Here is a 16264-nt window from a genome sequence, read left to right as displayed (position 1 = left end):
AACCTAGCTCCTCACCTTTTCCCATGCCTCTCTGGAAGAATTTGGACACACTGCCATGTCTCTGGTCACTGGAGACTCTAAGATTCCTCGGATTGTGAACACTTGAGATTCAGATCACTGACACGTATCAAATCTTCAAACTCCCTTGATTAATGCTCATGACATATCATTTGACAGTTGGCTGTAGGTTTCTGCCAATTCCAGTATTTGAGTGTCTTTTCCTACGAAGTAAGCTAAGGGCAGTGTCAGCACTGTTGTTATCCAAATGATAAAATCATGTCATGTCTGACTGACTCTGTAAACTAGGAAACTTGCTTTTTGTTTTTATTTTTTACTTGCAAATAACTTCAAACTTGGAGAAATAGTTGCATGAATAAGAATGGCATACAGCACTGCTCTGTACCCTTTTGCTGTGGTCAGCACTTGTTCACATTCAGGCAATCTGTCTTATGGCCAAACAATGAATCACAGAATGGATTAACCCCGCTCCTTCTGATCTGGAGTGATCTGCCATACAGACACGTAGACCATAGCACTAACATCACCAATTGTACACTGCTTGTTAGAACAGACCCAAGTCCCATTTTTCTCATGCTGGTGATTGATTTATACATTTCCTTATTGTCAACAAACTGTTAACTCTCAGTCGTATGCCTGTTAAAACACATCGTTGGAGGACCCATTCCTGATAGCTTGGCTAACTTCACATGTATCTGGCTGCTGAAATTTGGGCTCAAGGGCTAAACTAAAGAGTAAGACTCCAGGCCTTTCAAAACAGAGGAAAAGAATGAAAGCCGTTAACATGCCAAGATTTCCTATCTTGGCTCTCGAGCACCATCTTCTGGCTAAAAGTTGTCCATAAGACAGTTATTCTTGAATGGGAAATTCCATGCATAGTCTGGCACCTGCAGTTCATGGGGTCTCAAAGAGTCCACACAACTGAGCAAGTAACACACTTTCAAGACAGTTAAATTGAACACACCAACTGTTATAATCAATAATGTCAGTTCAGTTCAGTTGCTCAGTCATGTCCAACTCTTTGCGACCCCACAGACTGCCAAACGCCAGGCTTCCTTGTCCATCACCAACTCCCGGAGCCTACTCAAACTCATGTCCATCAAGTCAGTGATGCCATCCAACCATCTCATCCTCAGTCGTCCCCTTCTCCTCCCGCCTTCAGTCTTTCCCAGCATCAGAGTCTTTTCCAAGGAGTCAGTTCTTCGCATCAGGTGGCCAAAGTATTGGAGTTTCAGCTTTAGCATCAGTCCTTCCAGTAAACATTCAGGACTGATCTCCTTTAGGATGGACTGGTTGGATCTCCTTGCAGTCCAAAGGACTCTCAAGAGTCTTCTCCAACACCACATTTCAAAAGCATCAATTCTTCAGCATTCAGCTTTCTTTATTGTCCAACTCTCACATCCATACACGACAACTGGAAAAACCATAGCTTTGACTAGATGGACCTTTGTCGGCAAAGTAGTCTGCTTTTTAATATGCTGTGTAGGTTGATCATAACTTTTCTCCCAAGGAACAAGCGTCTTTTAATTTCATGGCTGCAGTCACCATCGGCAGTGATTTTGGAGCCCCCAGAAATAAAGTCTCTCACTGTTTCCATTGTTTCCCCATCTATCTGCCATGAAGTGAGGGGATCGGATGCCATGATCTTAGTTTTCTGAGTGCTGAGTTTTAAGCCAACTTTTTCACTCTCCTCTTTGCTTTCATCAAGAGGCTCTTTAGTTCTTCTTTGCTTTCTGCCATAAGGGCGGTGTCATCTGCATATCTGAGGTTATTGATATTTCTTCCAGCTGTTGACTAAAAAGATGTACAGCTTGAGAGTTGCGAGTTAAGTTTTATTTGGGGCAAAATGAGGACTGCGGCCCAGGAGGCAGCACCTCAGATAGCTCTGGAGACTGCTCCAAAGAGGTAGTAGGGAAAGGTCAATATACAGGATTTTGGTGAAGGGGGGAGTTCAATACCATTAAGCATTCCTTTTACAAAAAGTTTTCTGCTAGTCACGAGGATCTGATGTCACCATGAAGGGATTTATTGTTTTTCTAGATATGAAGAGATGCAAGGATTGAGATCATAAAATCTGTTCCTAAAACATCTATCTAAAGACCTGTCTGACTAGATTGCCTGGAGCACAGAGTGCCTTACTCCACCTTGAACTCCCTCAGGAGGTGTTGAAGGTCAACAGCTGCCAACAGTGCAGGGTTCTGTCTCCGCAGAGGCAGATGGCGAATGCCCTTGTTGTACAGTCATTGGCAACGATCTTGGCAAGTGCCAATTTGTAGTTGTCATGGCCCCCTTGTGGTCATAAATCAACCATACTTTGAGGGGCATTTCATAACCATTTTGTCCTGCGTTGCTGGGGAGGCTCGTTTCCAGTTCTGAAGAAGGTTTTTGCTAAGTCACTCAATGTGCTATTACTGGACTAGGTCTTCATAGTTAAAGATCTCTGGACACCTGTCTTCTAGTTATGGTCCAGGAAAGTATTCCCTATCATTGCATCTTCCCATATCTAGGAATGCTTAATAGTATTGAACCCCCCCCCTTCACCAAAATCCTATATATTGACCTTCCCCTACTACCTTTTTGGAGCAGTCTCTCAGAGCTATCTGAGGTGCTGCCTCCTAGGCTACAATCATTGGTCACAAACGGAGCTATACATTTGATCAAATGCTTCAAGTCTAGTCATCATTAATCTGGTTGGAAGCTTGATCATACACTTGGTAATACAAGGAACAATAATCTTGTAAAACAGGTAAAATACAATAGTATAGTTAATAACATTAGTGGAATTATAAGTAAATATTTTAGCCATGAGTATCCCACACTAAACCAGTATTTTAAAAGATCATCAAGACTAGGGAGTGGGTCACCTACGGCAGAAATCTGATTTTTCATCTGGTTCATCAAATGTGTTATATTAGAGGATTCATCAGGTATAAAAACACAACATTCAGTTTGAACTATGGCACAGGTGCCTCCCTGCGATGCTGTAAGGATGTCAAGGGCCATGCGGTTTTGTAGCACTTCCTTTCTCATCATAGCAACCTCAGAGTTCAATAGGCTAATAGCCTGGTTACTATCGTTTAAAACTTGTTGAGTGAAAGCTGTTAAGTCTTCGATATGGGCAATTACATCCTCTAATCCTACTGGAGGGACAAGAATAGCTGCTAAATGGTCACACCAGTGGAATACAGACCATTTGACCCATCGGGCTCACATCAATGATAGATTGGCTAGAGGTATCTCTAATTTGTTATGTATAAGACCTTGCGTCCATGAGAATCCCAGGGTACACTTTCCTATCCATCCCAATGGAAGCCAAGGCCATAAATTAGTACCACGAATCCACTGAATTCCATTAGGTGCAACCCAGCAAATCTCTGGTCGTCTGACCCAGTCAGTTCCATATCAGTCACTCTCTCTAAGGGTAATAATATGTAAGCATTGTTCGTAAGGCAACCAGCCTAGTTTCCTGATATTACTAGCTGATTGTCCTTAGTATGATATAATTCTCCCCAACATAGAGGAGCTTTTAAACTTAAATGACCATAGCCTGGTGTTAACCACATGGATCCATCCCATAATTGTGGAAGCTTTCCTTTTAATAGACGAGAGGTTACAGTGCTTGATTGTGACTTAGCTTGTTGCTCTGAATGAGCTTGAGTAATCCTAACAGAAAACTTAAATTTGTGGCCAGGGTCAGAGCAGGTATTATTAATTGGCCAATTGAGAGGATCCCATTTAGTAATTTCAGAAGTAGACAAAACAGAGTTGAACTCTCTTTCTTTTAAAATAAATTTCCTAAGAGCTATCCAATCAGAACCTTGATGGGGAGAAATCCACCAAGGCAACCCAGAAGTACTAGATGTAGGTTGGCCACAAACCAACAATTGGACTAATTTTTAAAATTAGCATAGGATCATGCCCATGCCACGAAAACATCTGATTCATATGCAAAGGTCCAAGAAGTCAGGAAAACATTATAAATGATCAGACAGGCCAGGTCCAGCATCTTGGGCAAGCTGTCTACCTCTGATGTCGTCATCTTCTCATCCTGGAGTGAGTGTAGCTCCTCCTCTATTCGAGCATCATTTTAAAGTGAGTTTGAGATCACTAGCCCTTTCTACAGTCCAGTCTGGTGCAGGGGCCCCTTTTAAGTGGGAAAAATGAAAGCAAAAGTCAATTCCCTTGAATTTTGCTGCACATGAGTTAGTTAAGAGTACCTGATGAAGGCCTTTCCATCTGGGTTTCAGTGAGGCCTTTATATGGTGTCTGTTCCAATACACATGATCTCCTGGTTGCAGATCATGAGATATCTTATCTTCATCCAAAGACAGATTACTATGATGAGCTTCAGAAACAAGTTTAGAATGTTCTTTTAGGAGTTTGATTAAGCCTTTATGATAATGTAACATATCCCCTTTTAATAATATAGGTTCATACAATCCTTCGTCTAGTTTTATTGGTCTCCCGGTGACAATTTCAAAGGGAGACAAATGATGCTTCCCAAAGGGAGTAGACCTTAGGTTGAGGAGAACCAATAGAAGAGCCTTTGGCCAGGGTAGGGAATAAGCATCTACAATTTTAGCCAACTGAATTTTAGTTGTTCCATTTGTACTTTCCACCAGCCCACAGGACTGGGGTTGGTAAGCACAATGGAAATGCTGCATAATTGGCCAGATTTTGCAAATTTCCATAACAGTTTGTCCAGTGAAATGGGCTCTCCTATCACTATGTATTTCTGCAGGGACTCCCCAAATGGGAGTCACTCTTTCTACGATTAATTTGCCTACCAACTACGTGATGGCCCTTCTACATGGGAATGCCTCAACCCAATGTGAAAACATGCAAACCATGACAAGTACATACTGGTAACCTTGAGACGGGGGCATCTGGATAAAATCGATCTGCCAAATTTCAAAAGGGCCAGCTGGTAATGGAAAGTTTCCCTGAGAACTATGTAACGGCTTTCCTGAGTTGTATTTTGGACATATGGTGCACCTAGAATAAACTTTCTGAGCTATAGTGAAAGATGGCTTCCAATAATATTGTTTACCCCACAGTACCATCTTATCCGGGTTCCAGTGAGCCAACTCATGAATATATTGTGAAGTGGGGTATTGAGCTCCAAACGGAAGGATAGGCTTTCCATTTGGGCCTATCCACAGCCCTTTATTGGAGTCAAACCTTCCTCCTTTTTGTTTCTAAGTATCTTTTTCTCCATTTGGAGCTGTTTCCTGAAAATTTAACAGGTTGTTAGTAAGATTACTAGGAAGCTGAAAAGGGAAATAAGTTGTTAATTGATTATTATCATTTTGCAGAGCTGCTGTTTTGGCGGTGTGATCTGCTAAATAGTTCCCTTTGGCTTCTGCAGTGTCAGCCTTTGAATGACCTGATACCTTGATGATAGCTAATGCACTTGGTAGCAGAATTGCATCCAATAATTCTACAACTTGTCTCCCATTTTTAATAGGTTGCCCTGCAGATGTTAAAAATCCTCTTTGTTTCCAAAACATGCCAAAATCATGTGCCACCCCAAATGCATAGCGGCTGTTGGAATAAATATTAGCAGATTTCCATTTTGCCAGTTGGCAGGCTCTGGTTAATGCTATTAATTTGGCCTCTTGGGCAGAAGAGACATCAGGTAAGGGACCATTCTCAAGGACTGATACTGGAGAAACAACAGCATAACCAGCCTGGTATTTCCCATGAGGTCCTCGCAAATATGACCCATTGGTGAATAATATAAAATCAGGATTACCCGTAGGGCTTTCTCGGAGATCAATCCTGGGAGATAAAAGCTTGTCAGTTAAAAACAATACAATCATGTTTTTCATCTTCAATACCTGATTCCTCCAGCAGCAAGGTAGCTGGGTTAAGCTTCTGTGAATAGTTATATTCAGCGAGAGCAAGACAGTCTCATGGGAAGTTAGTCTACTTGTTGAGTAATGTTGTGTGTGATGAGAATTTAGTTAGGCTTCCACAGAAAGAGGAGCAAAGATACTGACAGGGTGACTCACGACTATCTCTTCTGTGATCTGACATAGCATAGCCTGGAGGCAAGTGGGGAGGCCTCTGGCTACTGAATCTAGCTGTTGGCTATAGTATCCTATAGGCCGGTAGTAACCACCATGTTGTTGAGTTAGTACTCCTAGTGCAGTTCCCTTATTTTCATGAACAAAGAGGAAGAAGGGTAGATCATAATTTGGATGCCCCAGGGCTGGGGCTGTGGCCAGAAGTTTTTTTAAGGTCTCCATGGGCTTCTCTGGTGGCTCAGAGGGTAAAGCATCTGCCTGCAATGCAGGAGACCTGGGTTCGATCCCTGGGTCGGGAAGATCCCCTGGAGAAGGAAATGGCAACCCACTCCAGTACTCTTGCCTGGGAAAATCCCATGGACAGAGAAGCCTGGTAGACTACAGACCTCAGTCCATGGGATTGCAAAGAGTTGGACACGACTGAGCGACTTCACTTTCTTGGCCTCAGAATGTTCTGCATTCCAGCAAAGTGGTTCAGGTTGGTCTTGTTTGAGTAGGTTATATAATGGTTGAGCAATTAAGGAAAAATTTGGAATCCAATTTCTACAATAGCCTGCAAGTCCTAAAAATTCCCTTAGTTGTCTTTTTTGTTTTTGGGGCAGGGAAGGCCCCTCACTCTATCCAGGTCAATCAGAAGCCCTTCCTTAGAGATCCTGTGTGTCATGGTCTAGGCGCGGGCTGGAAAAGAATTTCCAGACATGAGACAGAATGAGAGGGAAATAAAGTTTATTAGAGCTGGAGACGCTGTTAGAACAGCGGGCCAGCTCAAGGGAGAACCAATGTTGAACAGGGGTTCCTTAGTCCACTTTTATACCCACGGTACAAGGAGTGGGATAGGGGTCTTGCAGGTCATTTGCTGATTGGATGAGGCAGGTATACTGCGTCAGGGAAGAGTAGGGCAAATACCTTCTCCCTATGAGGTAGGAGGGGAGACGGGTCATACTGTTCCATTGATAGTTACAACATGGGGGAGGGAAGGACAATAAGGGTCTGGGTTTTCTGTTCCTGCATTCCAAGACCCTCCTTGGACTTATCCACTCTTTTGTCCTTGCGTCACCACACTATGTCCTAAATATTTTACACCAGTCTTACAGAACTGCAATTTTTCTTTCGACACTTTATGTCCCTTTAAGGTTAGTTTCTGGAGTAAATACAAGGTGTCTTGCTGGATGTTTGTCAAAGACTTTGAACACAGCAGCAAATCATCTACATATTATATCAACACGGACTTATGAGGGAAGTCCAGATCATCTAGATCAGCTTTCAACATCTGGGAGAAGTAAGTGGGGCTTTCAGTATATCCTTGTGGCATTACAGTCCACATATACTACCATTCATTCCAAGTAAAGGCAAAAAGACACTGATCATCAGGGTGTACAGGAATGCTAAAAAATGGACTGCAGAGATCTATCACAGAAAAGAAATTACTGTCTTTAGGAATGCATGACAGTAAAGTTGGGGGTCTGGTACTACAGAATGTCGAGAGATAATAATAGCATTGATAGATGTCAAATCCTGTATAAATCTCCAACCCTTGCCATTTGGTTTTCTAACTGGCAATATGGGAGTGTTACAAGGGCTTGTGCAAGGCACAATGAGCCCTTTCTTGATGTAAGCTGATATTAAAGGTTTTATTTCTTCTATGGCCTCCTGCCTTAATGGATACTGGCGAATATTGGGCAGAGGCTTATCTTTATCTACAGTAATTTTGATGGGGGATGCAGAATGTATTCATCCATTGTCAGTAGAATCAAGCACCCATAATTCTCTAGGTACTAAGGCTAGCAACTTATCTTGTTCAGCATCATCCTTATCATGAGTCACAAATATTATATGATGAAGAAAATCTTATTGTCCTTTAGATCTAGAAACATTTCTCCCTTAGGAATAAAGGAAATATGGGCTTTGTAAACTTCTAATAGGTCTCTACCTATCAAGTGAAGAGGAGCACTTCCTACTAGAAAAAAGGAATGTCTTCCCTTAAGTTTTCCTAAGTAGAACTCTAAGGGTAATGATTTAGGAGCCTTAACAGGCACATTAGAAACCCTTACCATCTGTACTGAGGTATCACTCCAAGGGAGAGTGCCTTTCATTTTGGTAGGGTTTAAAACTGAAAAGGTGGCCCCTGTGTCTATTAGGGATTTAATTGTTTCTCCTTTTATAATCATTTCTACTTCTCCCAGAGTATTAGAGAGGAGAAGGGGAAAAGCTCCCCATGTTCCCTAGGAGCATCAGCCCTATTCCTGTTTAACTGGGAATTCTGGTCTAACACCCAGTTCTCCCTCTAGGCTTTTTTTTCTTAGCTTACAGTTCATTTTCTGATGTCCTGGTTTCCTACAGTAAAAACAAACTCTTTGTTTTCCTCTCAATTGAGGATTAAATGGGGGTTGGTTGACCTTGACTGGCTTTGAGTACTTAATTGGCACAGCTGAAGGTTTATGATTTTGTAGATAATCCTTTTTCTTTCTTTTTAATGGTTTTGAAAAGTTGGTCAGCCAGTGTAATGAGACCATTGGTACACAATGCAGACCAACCTAGATTGTGTCTTTTGACCAAAGTAGCCAAATCCTCATCTAAACCTTCTAAAAAGGTGGAGTTATGCAGGGGATCATTTTGGTGGTTGGAGAATGAATGATTCAGGGGTCAAACGCAAATACTGTTTAAAAGTTTTTTTGAATCTCTCATAATAATCTGGAATTGATTCATCTGGTCTCTGCTTCTTGCACTGTTGAATTTTTATCCAGTCCTCAGTCTTTGAAAAAAAAACCTCTAGGATAAGTTTGAGTAATTTCTGAGCCAATTCCTTGCATTCTGTATGATCCTGTGGACTGTGGGATTCAAAATCCATTAAGGGGTGTTTCCATCCGGCTATCTCCATTCCCTTGCTTTACTTTCAGAAACTAATAGCTGTATTAGTTGATATAGAACTGAAAACCCAGGTTTGTAGGCCTGGATGGTTAATTCAAATTCCTTAGAAAATCCCAATGGACCCTGACTGGGATCAGGAAATTCCTTAGCTAGGGCTCTAAGTTCTGTACTGGTCCAGGGTATGAAGGTAAACACTGAAGACGGGTCACCTCTCCCTGTGATAGGTTTCTCTTTAAAGGGGGCCATAATCACTTCTGATTTTTATCCTCCTTTGCTGGGGAAAGAGGGGCAACAGGAGGCTGAAGGTCAAAGTGTCTGGCCCAGGCAGTTCAGATAGAAGAGGAGCAGAGGGAGAGACAGAGTTAACAGTAGTGGCTTTTCCTAGTTCTGATATCATATCAAGCAATTTTTTGTTGGTTTCCTGCAAAGAAGTTACTCTATTATTTCCTCTTTTAGAATCTTCTAGATACCAAAGTAAGCATTCCATTCAGTCTGTTTGATCTTACAGCCGGCTTTTTCTAGTTGTGCATGCAAAAATATCAATTTCGGAATATCGAAAGAACCCCAATTTGGCCATTTTAAGTTAGGATCTCCTTCAGTATAAATTCCCAATTAACTAGGTACTTGCAAGTATGAGCTCCGTACATATCGTACATGAGTTTGGCTGGGGTGTTAGTTGGAGGTTGGCTTTCTGACGCCCCTCCTTTTTGATTTTGTGAGATTCTATTTACCATTTTAAGCTGAATTTGTCAGGGATAAAAATCACTAGTGAACTTGTGCAGTGGGCCCATGTGCTGCTTTTGGGCTTAACTCTTCTAGGAGTCACCCCAGAGTCGTTTCAGCTCTCTTATGTGTCTCGAATTCGGCCTCCAGCAATCTAAGACCACTGTGGCTGCTTGGGTTGCTAAATGACCAATTCTTATGTGCGACCCCCGGACGAGCAAGTATTTTAATTAATGAGTGGATTTCTCTATGGGACCACTGCATGGTATGAGGACTAGGCCTCCACCACTCCGGTAAATTTCTCAGTCACCTGAGAAAACTGTAACCGGCCAGGAGTCTTGTCCCTTCTCTTCAGAGCAGAGCTCTCATGTATTTTCCTCACTTTTATCCCAACAAATTCTATAAAGACAGCTGAATTGAGGAAAAGTGTCAGATCAGCCTCTTACCTATGCACTCAGTCAAGATCATTCAATCCCCTACAATGGAGTGACCTCAGTATCTTTTCAACTGAGCCCTGGGTGTACCTCGATTTCTTTCAATTGAGGCCCCTGACCAGTACCTTTCCACTGGTTGGGTATTCTGCTGGTTTTTTTCACCCAGCCTCCCACCCAGTATCTTTTGACTGGGTGAGAATTTCTCAGTATCTTCCAACCGAGCCCCACTCAGTGTCTAGACCATGAGTGGGTATGCCCCAGATATTTCACCCGAGCCCCCCACACCCCGCCAGTATCTTTCCAACTGGGAGGGGGCAGCTAACCTGCTCCACCGCCAAATAAAACTCAGAATCTCAACCAATACGGGAGATTCGAGAACCAGGAGAGATTTACCCAAATTCGTCTGGATTCCCCCAGGAGGCGAATGGGCGCAAGGGGCCGCTGCTGGCACCAAAGCTCCGGTTCCTCGTGGAGTTCAGGTGAAGGAGGGAAGTCCACTCTGGGTCCCTTCACTGTCACCAAAACCATTGACTAAAAAGATGTACAGCTTGAGAGTTGCGAGTTAAGTTTTGTGCCTGGCTCAGCTTCTGCACAGTGCAGGGGTCAAAGGAAGGAGCCGGTCTCCGGTGGTCTCGTCACTTGGCCCTTGCTCCCCCCACTCCTTAAGCTTAACCCTCTGGCTGCCCCAACAAGGTCAAAGCACCTGGTGTGTCATGCAAAAAATATTCCCCAGCAACGTGCTTTGCCTCCAGCTGTGAAACTGATTAGTGGCCTTAAAAATTCCCCCAAGAGTCTCTACTGGCAGCTGCAGTTGCTATTTTAAAACAGCAGAAGCATGTGTGAGAAAGGAAGGGAATTGTGTGTTATGTACAGGAAAAAGGTAAAAAAACTTTCCCTCCACGTTAAAGAATGGCACACCCGGTAGAAGAAACGTGCTTTTTGTTGGAAGAGCCTAACTTTTAGTTAATTGTGATAAAGCTATTTCTGAAATCAGTATCGAGAAATTCAGCTGGTTGGGATTCAAGAGATTGTGGGATTAGCAGACGAGAAGCAGCTGCTACAGATATGAGGGAAGGTGTGCTCCTTGCTGAATGCTTGGCCAGGGCGAGCTGACTACATGCATTCAGCAACTCTGTCTGAAATACCGGATGGAAATCAAAAGTGCCTGATACAATAAAGGTAATGGTTCAAGTGATTACTCAGACCTGGATTTTTTTTTTCCCTCTGCCTTCCATAAGAACGAGTTATAAAAGTCCAGTTTATGGACCACTCATGGCCAGAGAAACCAAACTAAACCTGCAGAAAAGTCCAGCCCTGGACCTGGCCAGAAGTCTGTTTATCCAGCAAGGGTTTATTGAGCATCTACCAAATGGACAACACACGTGCAGCCCTGGAAATGTGAGTGAAAAGCCTCTTAGTCCACAGGATGGAGACAATGTGTGTGATGTTAAAACAGGTCCAAGCAGAGCTCAGAGGAGACTGGAGGGAGACATCTAGGTTGCATTTCAGGCGGGACTGGATCCTCAGCAAAGACACACAGGTCTGAAAAGGGACAGCAGGGCGTCTTGACCAGAGGAGCCTGTGGAGAGGTGCTGGAGCCCCAGGCAGGGAGGAGAGGTCAGGCAGGCGGATTCTGCAGGGGGCCGGCATCTGGGTGAGTTGGGGAGGGGGGGATTCAACCATCTCTGGCAGAGTTGCCAAGGTTACGTCGTTGTGATAACTCTACCAGGATCTGAAGATGGCCTGGACAGGTGAACTAAAGAGGGCAAGGAGCTTGATCAAAGACAAGAGACGCAAACTAACATTTGTCTCCTGTTAGTCACAGGGTACGTCCTAGTTGCGCCCACCATGAAGCTGATTCCTTCCCCAACCAAAGTAGGCAGACACCTCTGAATCTCTGAGGTGGGCAAGCATAAAATTCACTGTTTTCAGATCACTGACTACTTGGAAGAGGAAACAAACCATAAAGCAATTATACACCAATAAAAAAATTTTGATAGGAAAAAAAACAGACAAACCACTTCTTTTGAAATTTCTCAACATCATTTAAGAAGGCACAGGAAAATTATTTTAATCATTGGGTATACGGGATTAAAAATGTTGAATACTACTGTTTACAAAGCACCTTTTATAAATTCATCCAGGTAACTTAACAATGAGAAGGTGGCAACAGAGGATGAAAGGAGTTTGAGTAAACTCCAGGAGATGGTGAAGGACAAGGAAGCCTGGTGTGCTGCAGTTCATGGGATTACAGTCACACACAACTTAGTGACTCAACAACTACTTAACAATTATTGAACACAATATAATGCCTACCACTTGCAATTTGTTTGAATTACTAGCATTTGTTTCCCCGTCAGTACTTTCCAGGAAATATTTTCTACTCTGTGCACAAGAGTACCATTTTTTTCCCCCTAAAACCCTCTTTAAAGTGAAAGTGAAGTCGCTCAGTCATGTCTGACTCTTTGCGACCCCATGGACTGTAGCCTACCAGGCTCCTCCATCCATGGGATTTTCCAGGCAAGAGTACTGGAATGGGTTGCTATTTCCTTCTCCAGGAGATCTTCCCGACCCAGGGACTGAACCTGGGTCTTCTGCATTGTAGGCAGACACTACCGTCTGAGCCACCAGGGAAGTGAAAAACCCTCTTTGAACACATCCTAATACCTTGAAGTAGAAGGAAGCTATGTGACCAGGAAGGAACGCTCTTACAGGCCTCAGATGCTGCTCTGGGAGCAAATCATGTGAAACAAATATTCACTGTCAGCCCAGATGTTTGACTTGCTGTTAATACACAACCAATTTGATTTTCACCCAGTGCCCAGGGGGAGGGAGGAATAGAAAAATACATAAACTGTGGACAAAACAAATGCAGATCTGGTAGGTGGAAAAGCTACAAACGTCAAGATGGACACGTCTTCTTTCTTCCTAAATCAGGGAAAGTGCTGCTAACCAGAAGGAAAAAGGTCTCTCCTGCCTCCTGCTGTCTTTCCATCTGACTTGCAGCATTCTAAAATTTTTGAATCATTATTTCAAGGGAAAAGATTTCTGTAGATTTTTCCCTGACTAAGAACAATTTCTAGAACAGTGAATGAATTTTAATTCCCCATCCTTACTTATGAGATATTTTATGAATTAACACGCATGAATTTGAGTAAACACTGGGAGACAGAGTAGGACAGAGAGCCTGGTGTGCTGCAGTCCATGGGGTCACAGAGTGAGACAAGACTTAGCAACTGAACAACAGCAAATGACGGGAGGCCGAGTGTTTGCTGACGGCTGTGTAGAGCTGGGAGTTTTGAATGTTGCTTTAACCTAGTTTAGATTTAATGCAGTCAAATAAGCGGCAATCAAAACAAACTAACAGAAAGGGGCCGTTAAGAAAATAAAGCCCCCTTCAGAGAAATAATCAAAATAATGTGATCAGAAGAGTGCTGAGAATGGTCTATATTTATTTGCTGTTACCATTTGCACTAGAAGCTTCAGGAATTTGATGTTTAAAAAGTTCAAATAGCTAAAGAACATGAACAAAACTAAAAGCCAGACGGCAGGCTTCTGGGAAAGTATTTTTCATGCTTGTGATTTTTGGTGAGAGGAGGAAATAGAACACAGGGCTCAAAGAATCAGTTTCCTTACTTGCCACCTCAAGAGCCACATCGCCATCTCTTCAAGCCTGAGGTCTGAGCACCACGGCAGGTGTGCACGTGACAGCCCAGGAACCGTTTGTTTTTGCACAATTTGGACTGACCCAGGCCAAATGACACAGCATCCAAGAGGTCCCACAGATACAAGACAGTGGTCACCCAGCAACATCACTAAATAATCCACACCACAATCGGTGGGAGTTCGGATCACTTTGAGAAGCTGGCTCCCCCCGTGCTGGGGTGGATTCTGCTGGGATTTACCCACCCAGCCCTCTGGGACATGCCTAGGGGAGCACCTTACTGCCAGTCTCCACCTGCTCCACCCCTCCAGCTTCCCTCTGCCCAAAGTCACAAGGCACTGCTTTTCAGAAAACGATTTGTGTGGCTGCCCAAAACCTTCCTAAGGCTTCACAGCCAACAAAACTGTATCTTACAACGATGAGGTCACCCAGCTGTTTTCAAATAGAATCTATTGAAAGGCAGAAGAAAACTAATCGAGTGCCTTTACTGAATAATACTCCCCTTTGACTTCAGTTCAGTTCAGTCGCTCAGTCGTGTCCGACTCTCTGCGACCCCATGAATTGCAGCACGCCAGGCCTCCCTGTCCATCACCAACTCCCGGAGTCCACCCAAACCCATGTCCATCGAGTCGGTGATGCCATCCAAACATCTCATCCTCTGTCGTCCCCTTCTCCTCCTGCCCCCAATCCTTCCCAGCATTAGGGTCTTTTCCAATGAGTCAACTCTTCGCATGAGGTGGCCAAAGTATTGGAGTTTCAGCTTCAACATCAGTCCTTCCAATGAACACCCAGGACTATCTCTTTTAGGATGGACTGGTTGGATCTTCTTGCAGTCCACGGGACTCTCAAGAGTCTTCTCCAACACCACAGTTCAAAAGCATCAATTCTTCAGCGCTCAGCTTTCTTCACTGTCCAACTCTCACATCCATACATGACTACTAGAAAAACCATAGCCTTGACTAGACGGACCTTTGTTGGCAAAGTAACGTCTCTGCTTTTAAATATGCTATCTAGGTTGGCCATAACCTTCCTTCCAAGGAGTAAGCGTCTTTTAATTTCATGGCTGCAATCACCATCAGTTCACCCTTTGACTTAGGTGAACCCAAAGAATCAGAAGGATTTGCTTTCACTGAAGCTAAAAGTTCTAAGTCCTCAACCTTGCGCTTGATGTTTTCCCGGTCCAGGGAGGACACCCTCACGACCCCAACACTTCTGCCCGCTCCATACGGGGCAGGTGTAAACAGTAGCCAATGCTTACTTTTTCCAAGTCAAAGGTGGAGGATGCAGAGTAAAACAACCTTCAGCTGTGCACACTAACTGCACCAGGGAGGAACTGCAGACAAATTGTTTTTGTATGGCCAGGGGAGGGCAGCACTCTCCCCACGGTCTAAATCCCCACTGTCTAAATCCAAAGGCTTCTTTCCTTGAAGCCCTCGTCTGCCCTGAAAAGCCCAGGGGTTCAGAGTTCCCCTCTGAGAATGCAACCCAGCGGCTTCCAACAGCAGGGCCACCCTAGACAGAGACCCAAGGCACGTACAATGCTCTTTCCGAAGTGTGCACCAAGCACGCACCGCGGACACGGCTGTCTGGGTCCTGGCCACCTTCATGAAGCTCAGCCGGAGCTGGCCGCCTAAGGGTTCAGGAAACTAACGATCGGCTAGCAGGTGCGCCTCGCGTGCAAAAACCCATAGCTGGGCACCCGGGCTGAGTCTTCCCTGCGGGCCGGAGCGCATCGTGCGCGTGGAGACCCCAGCTGAACTGGCTGGCTGACTCCCCGACGCGTCGGGGAACAACTGAATTTCCAACTCCACAGTAGCGGGGTGGGCAGCGAATTTGAGTCTCTAACAAGCCCAGCTGCGCGTCCCTGCGCAGAACAGCCGCGAGGTTGGACCTTGGAAGAGACGTGCCCGACTCCGGCTGACCCACCCGTGGGTCCGAGGACACGCGATGCCCAACGGGGTGTCGGGGCGCTTCTCCCCTCTAGCGAACTCACAAGCACGTGCAGCGCACACACCTGTGCACATCACTGCGCCCCCCCCTCCGTCTCCGCTCCCCGCCGGGCCTGCTCACCTGCGGCTGCAAGGGGGTGCGCAGAGGGAGGGAAGGCCGGTCTCGCTCTTCCAGCACCCGAGTCGCCCCCCTCATCGGTTCGAGCCCCGACCCTTTCGAAGCCCCTCACTCAGTCCCGTTCCTAGGCCTGGCCCGCCCGGCGTCCCGCACTCAACTGGTGGGGCTGGAGGGACCGGGGTTGGTAAAAAGAGTCCAGGGAGCCGCGAACTTAGGTGTCTTTTCAGGAGCTGGGACGGGGTGTGGCTGTCGGGGGGCGCCCCTTGCTTGAACTTTGAGGGCGCCTCGGGAGGCCTGCTTCCTGCCCTCGGGTGTGGCGTTAGCCCCACGAACTGGAAGGACCAGCCCGCTTTGCGTGAACCACCAAGGACTCCACCCTGAGCGCACTCCCACGCTCTCCGAGCGCGCGCCCCTCCTCCCCGCTCGGCCCCGCCCCCGCGCCGCACCTGGCGCACCTGCGC

The sequence above is a fragment of the Giraffa tippelskirchi genome, chromosome 12 (assembly GCF_054371585.1).
Source record: "Giraffa tippelskirchi isolate mGirTip1 chromosome 12, T2T-mGirTip1v1.2.pri, whole genome shotgun sequence".
Classification (NCBI taxonomy): Eukaryota; Metazoa; Chordata; class Mammalia; order Artiodactyla; family Giraffidae; genus Giraffa; species Giraffa tippelskirchi.
This window is presented reverse-complemented; position numbering follows the sequence as displayed.